The sequence below is a fragment of the Canis lupus genome, chromosome 19, assembly GCF_003254725.2.
Source record: "Canis lupus dingo isolate Sandy chromosome 19, ASM325472v2, whole genome shotgun sequence".
Lineage (NCBI taxonomy): Eukaryota > Metazoa > Chordata > Mammalia > Carnivora > Canidae > Canis > Canis lupus.
The window spans coordinates 26285235-26297656 of NC_064261.1; the positions used below are offsets into that span (position 1 = coordinate 26285235).

Consider the following 12422-nt stretch of genomic DNA (forward strand, 5'->3'; position numbering starts at 1 on the left):
TTATTGGTGTTCAATTTACTAACATACAGAATAACCCCCAGTGCCCGTCACCCATTCACTCCCACCCCCCGCCCTCCTCTCTTCCAACACCCCTAGTTCGTTTCCCAGAGTTAGCAGTCTTTACGTTCTGTCTCCCTTTCTGGTATTTCCCACACATTTCTTCCCCCTTCCCTTATATTCCCTTTCACTATTATTTATATTCCCCAAATGAATGAGAACATATAATGTTTGTCCTTCTCCGACTGGCTTACTTCACTCAGCATATTACCCTCCAGTTCCATCCACGTTGAAGCAAATGGTGGGTATTTGTCGTTTCTAATAGCTGAGTAATATTCCATTGTATACATAAACCACATCTTCTTTATCCATTCATCTTTCGTTGGACACCGAGGCTCCTTCCACAGTTTGGTTATTTGTGTTAACTATTTACTCTTGAGAATATTCCCTGCTTGTCCTACTGATCCTTTAGAGAGCTAATGTGAGCTGATGTAGATGAATCTGTCATTGATTGTCAGTTTTATTCTTTATGCTTTTGAGGCCATATAATTCTATATATGCACATTTAAAATTACCATCCTGATACCATTACAAAGTGATCATCATTTGTGGTATTACTTTTTCTGAAAGTCTACTTTGTCTAATATTAATATAGGTACACTCATATGCTTTTGTCTAGAATGTGCCTAGTATTACTTTTTGCAATGTTATATCATATAGTCATCTTTTATCAATAGGATATTATGGTTTGATTTTCACCTACTCTGCCAAGATTTATTTTTTGCCAGAGAAGTTTATCCATTTATACTTTCTTTAATTACTTATAAGTTTTCTTTGTCTTGCTTATTCTTTGGACCTCTCTCACCTCTTTCTTTTCATTTTTTATTTTATTTTGTACTTGTTTTATTTTTTATCTCTCTCTCTCTCTCTCTTTATTTTTTTTTTTTCAAATTTATTTATGATAGGCACACAGTGAGAGAGAGAGAGGCAGAGACACAGGCAGAGGGAGAAGCAGGCTCCATGCACCAGGAGCCCGATGTGGGATTCGATCCCGGGTCTCCAGGATCGCGCCCTGGGCCAAAGGCAGGCGCCAAACCGCTGCGCCACCCAGGGATCCCCTCTCTCTCTCTTTAAAAAGATTTTATTTATTCATAAGATACACAGAGAGAGAGAGGCAGAGACATAGGCAGAGAGAGAAGTATGTTCCCCTGGGGGAGCCCAATGTGGGACTTGCTCCTGGGACTCCAGGATCACTTGCTGAGCCAAAGGCAGATGCTCAACCACTGAGCCACCCAGGTGTCCCGCATCTCTTTTTTTAAAAAAAAGATGTTCTTCATTAATTTTATAGAGTGAGAACATGAGTTGGAGTAGGGGCAGAAGGAGAGGGAGACAATTTCAAACAAACTCCAGGCTTCACATGGAGCCCATTACAGGGCTCAATCCCACAATCTCAAGACATAACCTGAACCAAAACCAAGAGCCAGAGGCTCAGGTAACTGAGCCATCCTGTCTCGTAATATGAATGCAATGTAATTATTTTATAACATATTTACTTATATATTTGAGTGGATATCTTGAAATTTTCAAAATGATACTTAAGAAAGTTTTTAATGGAGATATCTATTATTCTAACTGAAAATGTAGGTCTTTAGAGTACTGTAACTGAGTTTACTTTCTTAGGATGTATTCTCGTAGTGTAGTTGAATTCCATTTCAATGAATTTTTTTAAAAAGATTTTATTTATTTATTCATGAGAGACACAGAGAGAGAGGTGCAGAGACACAGGCAGAGGGAGAAGCAGGCTCCATACAGGGAGCCCAACATGGGACTCGATCCCAGGTCACACCCTGGGCTGAAGGCAGTGCTAAACCGCTGAGCTACCCGGGCTGTCCTCAATGAATTTTTAAAGCCAGTATTGTATTGCTATTGCTTTATACAAAGTTCACTTAAATATAACCACAAATTTGTTTTATCTTCATTCCCTGTTACAACTCTGACCTTCATTCTGGAATTCATTATCTTTTTGCCTAGAGAATAATCATTGGACTTCTATGTTATTCTGCTGGTAGCAAACTTTCTCAGTTTCAATTGCTTGATAAAGTCTTTAGTCGGCTTTCATTTTTGAAATTCTTTTCTTTCATTTATGATACAGTTCTAATTTTGGAACAGTTTGCTCTCCTCATACTAATGGCATCATTTTATTGTCTTATGATTTCCATTACTGCCGTTGAGAAGGTAGTATAAGTCTGTCTTTCCTTTATTAATCTCTCACTTTTGTTAAAATTGAAAATGATTTAGTTATTTTTCTGTGCCTTTAATTTTGTTTTCTCTTGTTTTTCACTTTCACAATTACATGTTTAAGCATGGATTTTAAAAAAATATATCCTTAAGGTCCTGAGATCAAGCCTCACATTGCACTCTGCACTCAGTGCATAGTCTGCTCGAGATTCTCTCCTCTCTCTGCCCCTCACCCTGTTTGTGTGTGTGCAAATGCACACTCTCTCTCTAAAACAAATAAAATATCTATCATCTATTTATCTATAAACTATCTATCTAGCCTTGAGATTTTCTTGCCATCTTGAGTATGTAAATTAATGTCTGCAATGAACTCTTTAAATATCTCAGCTATTTTTTCTTAAAATATTTCCTTTGTCCATCTCTTTTTGTCTCCTCTGAAACTTCAATTAACTGTTAGACCTCATCACTCTCTTCTCTGTGTTGTTTACATTTATTTTTACACTTTTCATCATTTTGTTTATATGGTTCACTCTAGATAGAATCTCCTGACCTATCTTCTAGGTCACAATTTTTTCTTCAGTTTGTTATTTCTACTGTTACAAGAGATTAAGAACTTAAAAGATATATTCCTATATTTAAAAAAATCAATGTCAAATTTTCATTGTTTTTATTCCTTCTGAAAACTTTCAAGCATGACTTTATCATATTGGATGGAATGTTAAAAGATAAACTGAGGCATATTAAAATTTTTAAGAGTTTATTTGAGTAGAAATTGATTTGAATCAGACAGTATCAGTCTAGCAGGTAGAAAAGAGTAGAAAATGAAAGACCTTTATAGACAAAAAGAAGTGGCAACAAAGAAGTCATAGTCAATGAAAGTCAGGTTGATTATTGCAAGATTACTTTCCTTTAGGAGAAATTAGGGGGTCTTTAGGGCAGATTATCTACCTGGTGCTGATGAAGTGACTTTTTTTTTAAGATTTTATGTATTTATTCATGAGAGACACAGAGAGATAGAGAGAGAGAGGCAGAGATACAGGCAGAGAGAGAGCAGGCTCCATGCAAGGAGCCTGATGTGGCACTTGATCTTGCGTCTCCAGGATCATTCCTGAAGATGGTGCTAAACAGCTGAGCCACCCAGGCTGCCCTGATGAAGTGATTTTTAATTGATTGGTTTAGGATTCTATTTTTGGAAGAGTTGAAGATGTAATTATCTTAAGTATCAGTTTGTTGATATAGAGCTTTGCATAAATGACTCCATTTTATACTTGTCTGGTTTTTTAACAGGGGTTTAAATGTTGTTTGATAGCAATAGTTCTAACATCTGGAGTTCCAGTGGATCTATTTCTATTGCCCATTATTCTTTCTGGCTCCTACTCATAAAGTCCTAGGTACTAATGTGTACGTATGTGTATTCACACCTGTGTGTGTGTGTGTGTGTGTGCATGTTGGACATTGTATTTGAAAAATCAAAGCCTCATGTCAAACATCATCTTAAGCCCTGCTCAAGTCTTGAGAGTCCCTGAACAAAACATAAAATGCAAAACCTAGCCCAGCTATAGTCTACAGGCTGATTTAATTCCAATGCATTTTTTTAGGGTCATAGCTCAAAGCAAATGATGGTTGATCATTGTCTACTCTTGGTAGGCCCAAGACTCCTTGTGGTCTGAATACAAACTGAATTGCATGTTTAAATATCATCAATGGTCCTTATAGATAAATTCGTAAAAATAGAGTAAAAAATTACATATCTGTCTATAAATAGATAGAAATGCATATAGTTTAATATATATGTATATACATATACATATATAATCTAACAGTTAATATAGATATATATCTATAAATTTACATGAGGATATAGTTTTATTTATTACTTCTTTCTCCACTATTCATTTTATGCTATTCTTATCCTCAACTATTATATTCACAGGATAGGGTGTTTAAACTAGTTGAATTAATCAAACTTATTTTTTAATGGATCTATGTCTTTAGTTGTCCTGCATTAATTAATTTTCTTTGACCTTTCTTGCAGTTTAACCTTCCTTTATTTGTAGCAGCAAACCAAATTTCAGTTGATAGTATGTATCAGCATCCCAGCCAACAGAATAACTCCTTTGGGTTCTGTGTCATGAGAAGATCAAACCAAGAAGTGAAGTTCTCCATAAAGAATGAGGTGGGCAGAAGAGGAGAGCCATAACTAATTCCTCACCAGTTGGTCTCAGAATCTATTTTTTTTTTTGAAATGCACATTCCTTGGTTTTGCTTTGATCCTCTTTGTTTAGTATGTCTCAAAAAAAAAACTGTTGTAAAATGGATATATATGTATAAAAACCATTTTTGAAGTACTAAATTTAAAAGCTGTGGGTATTTCAGTAGCTTCAAAAGGAAAACACTTGGAAGTACAGTAAAAGGTAATGAATACATAAATGTAACTTATTATAGAAACATAATCTGGAAATTCAATATCTCATAATAGAAAGAGTTATTTTTTAGCTATTGAATATACCCAGTGTCAAAAGTGTTTGGCTTAGAATAGATGTCAATTTACGACAGACACTGTAGTGAGCATCCTTATAGTGGGTCAGGGTTTGCAAGTAACATGTAATTCATTTCCTGATTGTCAGATTATCTCATAGTAGATTTAAGTCTCTCAGATTAGTTTGTATCTAGCCAGAAGAAATAATGTTATCACCAAATATATTTTTTATGTTCTTATGTTGATAACAAGCACTTTTCTTACAGCAGATAATATTTCCTCTGACAGATTTTTAAACCCAAGAGGAATGGCTTTAAGATTAGATGTTATTGGCCCATGGAATTTCCAGAGAGTAAAACCAGGAGTCTTTTTCTTTAAGACTTTCTCAAATCCATGAACTCTCCAGGTATATTCTCCCTTGTACAGATCATGGCTTCTTCGTTTGCATGATCATATCTTTAAACTGCCTCTTTGACTAAGTGTCTTGCTTGAACTGTCTTCAAACCACGACTTCCTTGTTTCTACTGGTCACCCTAACTCTAACATCTAGATTTGCAATGTTACCGAATATAGATTTTGAAAAGTCATTGAAATCACTTGAAGCTGGTAAAACTTCTTCTACATGTTTGGAAAATTAGACTTGTAATATTTCTACCTGGTTAGTGAGGCCGCTGTCAAACAGTGGCCTTTCAATGAGACAAACCTGGATTTGTTTATTGACTCCATCTCTACCTCCTCTTCTAAGGGGATAATATTTTCCTCTCATGCAAGAGACATTATGAGGGTGAATTAAATGGTACAACTTGTGTAAAGTAATAAGAAAACATTAGGAACTCAATAAATTATATATATATATATATATATATATATATATATATATATATATATATATATTTTGTTTTGGTACTCCACCAGACTGAAATACCAAATTTCCTGGAAAAAGCATCTGAAACCCAAACCTATTTTCCTCCAGAATTTTAAAATAACTCAAATACTTTGCTAGAAAAATAATATTCACTTTTTTTTCACAACGGGTTTGCAGCCAGAACACAGGTGTTGTGAAAACCACCACTAAACCTAAATCAAAATGGGAAAGGAAAAGACTCACATCAACATCGTCGTCATTGGACACGTAGATTCGGGCAAGCCTACCACTACTGGCCATCTGATCTACAAATGTGGTGGGATCGACAAAAGAACTATTGAAAAATTTGAGAAGGAGGTTGCTGAGGTGGGAAAAAGCTCCTTCAAGTATGCCTGGGTCTTAGATAAACTGAAAGCTGAACGTGAATGTGGTATCACCATTGATATCTCCCTGTGGAAATTCGAGACCAGCAAGTATTATGTGACCATCATTGATGCCCCAGGACACAGAGACTTTATCAAAAACATGATTACAGGCACATCTCAGGCTGACTGTGCTGTCCTGATTGTTGCCACTGGTGTTGGTGAATTTGAAGCAGGGTCTCCAAGAATGGGCAGACCCGTGAGATGCCCTTCTGGCTTACACACTGGGTGTAAAACAACTAATTGTTGGTGTTAACAAAATGGATTCCACTGAACCACCCTACAGCCAGAAGAGATACGAGGAAGTCGTTAAGGAAGTCAGCACCTGCATTAAGAAAATTGGCTACAACCCCGACACAGTAGCATTTGTGCCAATTTCTAGTTGGAATGGTGACAACATGCTGGAGCCAAGTGCTAACATGCCTTGGTTCAAGGGATGGAAAGTCACCCGTAAAGATGGGAATGCCAGTGGAACCACACTGCTTGAAGCTCTGGATCGCATTCTGCCACCAACTCCTCCAACTGATAAGCCCTTGTGTCTGCCTCTCCAGGACGTCTACAAAATTGGTGGTATTGGTACTGTCCCAGTGAGCTGAGGGGAGACTGGTGTTCTTAAGCCTGGCATGGTGGTCACCTTTGCTCCAGTCAATGTTACAACTGAAGTAAAGTCTGTTGAAATGCACCATGAAGCTTTGAGTGAGGCTCTTTCTGGGAACGATGTGGGCTTCAATGTCAAGAACGTATCTGTCAAAGATGTTCGTCGTGACAACATGGCTGGCGACAGCAGAAATGACCCGCCAATGGAAGCAGCTGGCTTCATGGCTCAGGTGATTATCCTGAACCATCCAGGCCAAATCAGTGCTGGATATGCACCTGTGCTGGATTGTCACACAGCTCACATTGCTTGCAAGTTTGCTGAGCTGAAGGAGAAGATAGATCGTCATTCTGGAAAAAAGCTGGAAGATGGTCCCAAGTTCTTGAAATCTGGGGCTGCTGCCATTGTTGATATGGTTCCTGGCAAACCTATGTGTGTTGAGAGCTTCTCTGACTATCCTCCTCTGGGCTGTTTTGATGTTCATGACATGAGACAGAGGGTTGCTGTGGGTGTCATCAAAGCAGTGGACAAGAAGGCAGCTGGAGCTGGCAAAGTCACCAAGTCTGCCCAGAAAGCTCAGAAGGCTAAATGAGTTTTATCCCCAATACCTGCCACCCCAGTCTTTTTTTTTTTAAGATTTTATTTATTTATTCATGAGGGACACACAGAGAGAGAGAGAGAGAGAGAGAGAGAGAGGCAGAGGGAGAAGTGGGACTCAACCCCGGGTCCCCAGGATCACACCCTGGGCCAAAGGCAGGCGCTAAACCGCTGAGCCACCTGGGCTGCCCTGCCACCCCAGTCTTAATCAGTAGTGGAAGAACGGTCTCAGAACTGTTGGTGTCAATTGGCCATTTAAGTTTAATATTAAAATACTGGTTAATGATAACAATGCATTGTAAAACCTTCAGAAGGAAAAGAGAATGTTCTGTGGACCATTTTTGTGTGTGTGTGTGTGTGTGTGTGGCAGTTTTAAGTTATTAGTTTCTAAAATCAGTACTTTTTAATGGAAACAACTTGACCAAAAATCTGTCACAGAATTTTGAGACCCATTAAAACAAAAGTTTAATGAGAAACCTGTGTCTTCTTTTGGTCAACACTGTAACCTTGTATAGTATTCAGGTAAAAGATTGGAGTTGCACAGAACCTATTGCTAGTGTTTAAACTGAAATTTGTTTTCCTGGATGGGAATTTGAAGTTTTTTCATCTTGTTTAAGGGAAAGAAAGTTTAAATACATAGTAAAAACAATGCTATGGGAATAGGGGGTCTGTTGGTGCAACACACTTTCTCTTAGATAAGCAGAGTAACACCATAAGATAGTTTATAAAAACAGGTTAAATTCTGTAATACCAAAGTCAATGTGTTGCATATAAAATTTGTATTCTATCACTATGAAGTAAACTTGTTAATGTCAAAAAAAAAGAAAAATAATATTCAAGAGGCTTGTTGTTATTGTTATTGCTATTATTGGTTTATAATCATTGAGCAAATGAGTGTGATGATGTTTATCTATAGCAACTGCAAATACATTAGCACCTCAGTCCAGTATTATATTGAAGGTTTGTTTGTTCATTTTTCCCAATGAGGAGCTGTTTTCCTCATAGTACCTGGGAAGAAGACATTGAAATGAGGTAAATATTAAACTAAGCAAGTGTAGCTCAGCAAATCTGCAAAAAGAAGGGGGAAAAAAGCACCTGATTCATTAGGAATTGTCCTATAATCATTTGGTCTTTTTAGACCTTTCTTCTCTGTTTTTTCTCTCTTCTCTGGGGCCATGAACCTGCTTCTAATTGTTCTTATGAGGATCAGGCTGGGAAGCATTAGGATTCACTAAAAATCAGAAGAAAAATACATGAATAGGATAGAAGGAAAGAGAGCTGTTCCCTCTGAAAATACACAGTTATTAGATAAGCTAATGCTTCAAAATAGAAGGGCAAAAATAGCCTCTGCCCCAGGTTGGAAATGTTATGTTCTTTAAATCCAATTTATTATGTTTTATGCCTAAATCCCCTTGGAGAGAAAGGCAAAGAAAACTCATGAGTGTCTGTTGTAGGGGAAAAGCTAAATGCACGAATTTTATGTATGCTTAGTTTGGCACACTGTGGCACACTGACATGGCTGTGTCAACTCTGGAGTAATGTTTATGGGTCTGGAACTCATAAAGGTGCTCTGGAGTTATGGGTTCTGGATACACTAGTATGTAGGTGATATACAAGACTATTCCACTGGCTTAAAATCAAATAATACCATATTCACCCTGCCTAATAGTTTACTGCATACGTGATTTGAGTAGATTATAAACTTAAGAAAAGGTCTGAGGAAACCAGACTACCAACACTGCTCACTAACACTGGACCAATCATGTAGCAATTATCCATGAATATTCATTATGTTAATTTGCTTTGACACTGATAATTTGTGTGACCTTATTTCACTCAACATCTGCGGGGTTCAATTTTATTTTCTATAAAATGGGGGTCTGAACTGGACACAGTTTCCAGTTTCTGTCAAGTCCAAAGCACTAATTTTATATATTGTTGAATTGTACTATGTATCTCTTGTTGGCTGTTTATTAAATGCTTATAGATGGATCTTCAAAAGCCCATGATTAAGTGAGATACTCTAGTTGTCATTCTGGATGAACAAAAAGGGCCTGACTTATGCCCTAAAAATATTTTTATTGTCCAAAAGTCTGTGTGGCCAGGAAACATATTTGGTTTAAGTGGTTGGTTTTCTTATTGAAAAATAGCACTAAATGTTTCATCCAGTTTTATCTATTCGACACAAATTCTTTGAGGCTACTTTTATGAATGAATGACTTTTCACCTATTATGTCTCAGAGACTAGAATACAATTGAAAAATACTTCTTTTGCTAACAGACATTTGAAAGAATTGCACTCAGGGGATTTCTTTAAAGGGGGGGGGGTGATTTTTCCAAAAAGGAGGTAGCAATATGAGGATGAGCATTTGTTATCCATTTTGTATTGCAAAGATTTCAAAAGACCCTCTTGTTCTTTCATTTATTCCTCAAAGTGTGTTTACTACCTGTAGGGTCTTATCAAGTACCTTCAGTTCAATAAATCTCTGTTTTCTCATGTCAAAATGTTGATAATGTCAAGAACTAGTTCAAAGGTTCAAATTATTTGGTGTTAAATAGTATTACATGAAACTGAATGCATATATATATGAATTTATTATTCAATACAATTTTACCAAACCGTGCAGGATTTTTAGCAAGCCCTTAATCAATGTGTTATTTCTGAATGAAGCAGTCATTGAAGAAAAAAAAAAGATGATGAAGTATATTTTTGATGCTCTAATATACAGAAAAGTGGTTAAGATTCAGAATCAGAATGAGACTATTTAAAGTTGAACTAACTTTTCCCTAGCATCGAAGTGAAGGCAGACATGAAGGTAAGAATTCCTCCAAGCAGTGTCTCACTTTACCTTCTTAATCCTCTTATGTGGTGAATAGTGTTCTTTTATAAATTAGAATATTGAGTTTTGGAGCTCAAGAATTCTTTCCAAAGTCTTACTAAATATTTTCTCAATATTTAGATCTGCTAGATAAAATGTAAGGCATCCATTTAAGCTTATATCAAACAACCATTATTTTTATTTTTTAAAAGATTTTATTTATTTATTCATGATAGACATAGAGAGAGAGAGAGAGAGAGAGAGAGAGAGGCAGAGACACAGGCAGAGGGAGAAGCAGGCCCCATGCCGGGATCCCGATGTGGGACTCCATCCCTGGGACTCCAGGATCACGCCCTGGGCCGAAGACAGGTGTTAAACCACTGAGCCACCCAGGGATCCCCTACTTTTATTTTATTATAGGAAGTACCAAATATTACATAGGATATACTTATATTTGAAGAAAAAATATTATTTGTTTATCTGAAAGTAAGATGTAGCTGTGTACCTGTATTTGCATTTGCTATATCTGGCAACCCTACTTATAATTATACCTAGAACTTTACACTGGAATGCCCCTGTATTTCCACTAGGTACTATATAATTTAGACAAATAGAAACAGATATTTAGTACAGATGCTGCAAAGTTTAGAGAGTGCATAGAACATGGAAGAAGCAACAAGCCTATTTCACTACTAGCTGGCTGAATAGCCTTAGGAAATAGCTCAGTGCTTTAATACCTAATTTTTTTGCTATGAATTGACAATGTTTGAGCAACTGACCAAAAATAAACTACCTAAAAACCTAGTGACTTAAAAAATAATTTATTTGCATGTTTATATTTCATGATTCTATGGCTCAGTAATAGTAGAAGGGCGCAGATAGGAGATTCTTTTACACATAGTACCAACAGAACAAATTTCGCAGTTGTCAGCTTGTAGCCAAGCCCATCTAGAGTTTGGAAAATCATGGGATGAGCACTAGGTGTTATGCTATATGTTGGCAAATTGAACTCCAATTTAAAAATATATATAAAAGAAAAAAGGTTTTCTCTAACACCTATTTATTGCCTGTGTGGTTGGAACTAAAGGCCAAACTCTTCATCTATGTATTGTCTCACTAGCATGGCAATCATCCTTCTTACTTGGTGCTCAGGACTCAGAGATCAATGAAGTTTATTATGATTAAGCCCAGAAGTATGAGCATCACTTCTGCTGCACCTATTATTCAAAATATTCATATACTAGCCCTGATTAAAGGGAGACAGACAATCTAAGGAATGTCCAAGAATTCAAAGATTAAAGACAGGATAAGGAAAATTTAGCGATAATCTATGAAACACAACTTATAAGCTATAAATAAATGTTCATTTCTATTGTTTTATATTTTTCATGTTGAACGTGTATTTATCATTTTTCCTGTTTATATTTCATGACTGATCAGTGTGTGTTCAGTGATTTTATATGTATGTGTATATATATATTTTTATGTATACACACATGTAAGAGGAAATATATACAAATAAATATATACATAAATATATATAATAAATATATAATATATAATAAATATATTTATACAACTTAACAAAAGGAAATAAAATTAGAAATACTATTGTATGCTCAAATTAACTTTAAATCTTCTAGAAGGGAATTCATAAGTCAGGTAAGACACCACAGGGAAAGCCATAAAAGAGGTATATAAAATGATCTGGGGTTTCATAATAGGGAGTGGTTCTATCCATTGGTGGGGAATCATGAATTATTAGGGTGTCCTGGTTTTGGGAGTCTCCAGTCTATAGAGAGGGGTCCTCCTTTAACTCTATAAAATAGTTTCCTCTGATTGGTACAGGAAGCTATTAATAAGTTGAAAAATCAGGAAAAGTTTCATAAAGCTTATTATGTTTGAACTGAGTTGGCCTCTAGTAGAGGGAAGGGTGTCATCGAAGCAGAGAGTATAAACGGACTAGACAGTGATACTGGAAATAAGGGCTGTGTGTAGTCACTGGGCATATAGTGTGTGGAGACAGAGCAGTAGATGAACCAGGAATGAGGTTGGGGAAATTGTGAAGATGAGTTTATATGCTGCAAAGGTGCTACACTTGTATTATCTAGAGAGGCTGTGGGTTGGCTCTTTGATAACATAAGCACTGCAGTTACATACTTATTTGTATGTTGTAGAAAAGAAACTCTTATTGTAGTGTGAGTACTGAAATGAAAAAGGCAGCTTTATGGCAGGCAATGCTTGAAGAGGACTTCTATCCAGAAGACAAAATAATACATAATGAAAGCAATGGTATAGGAAGTAAAAGGACAGGGTAAGATGGCAAACTCTATGGCTTTTCTACAAATGCAAATAAATCACAAGGATTCAGTGATCAAATCTGAGACCACAGTGAAGTTGGCAGATCATG

At 36.4% G+C, this 12422-nt stretch overlaps 1 pseudogene; it reads left to right on the forward strand.

The window, feature by feature from the left end:
- Window positions 1-5762: 5762 nt before the first annotated feature.
- On the forward strand, window positions 5763-7223 carry LOC125753054 (elongation factor 1-alpha 1-like; annotated as a pseudogene).
- The last annotated feature ends 5199 nt before the right edge of the window (window positions 7224-12422 follow it).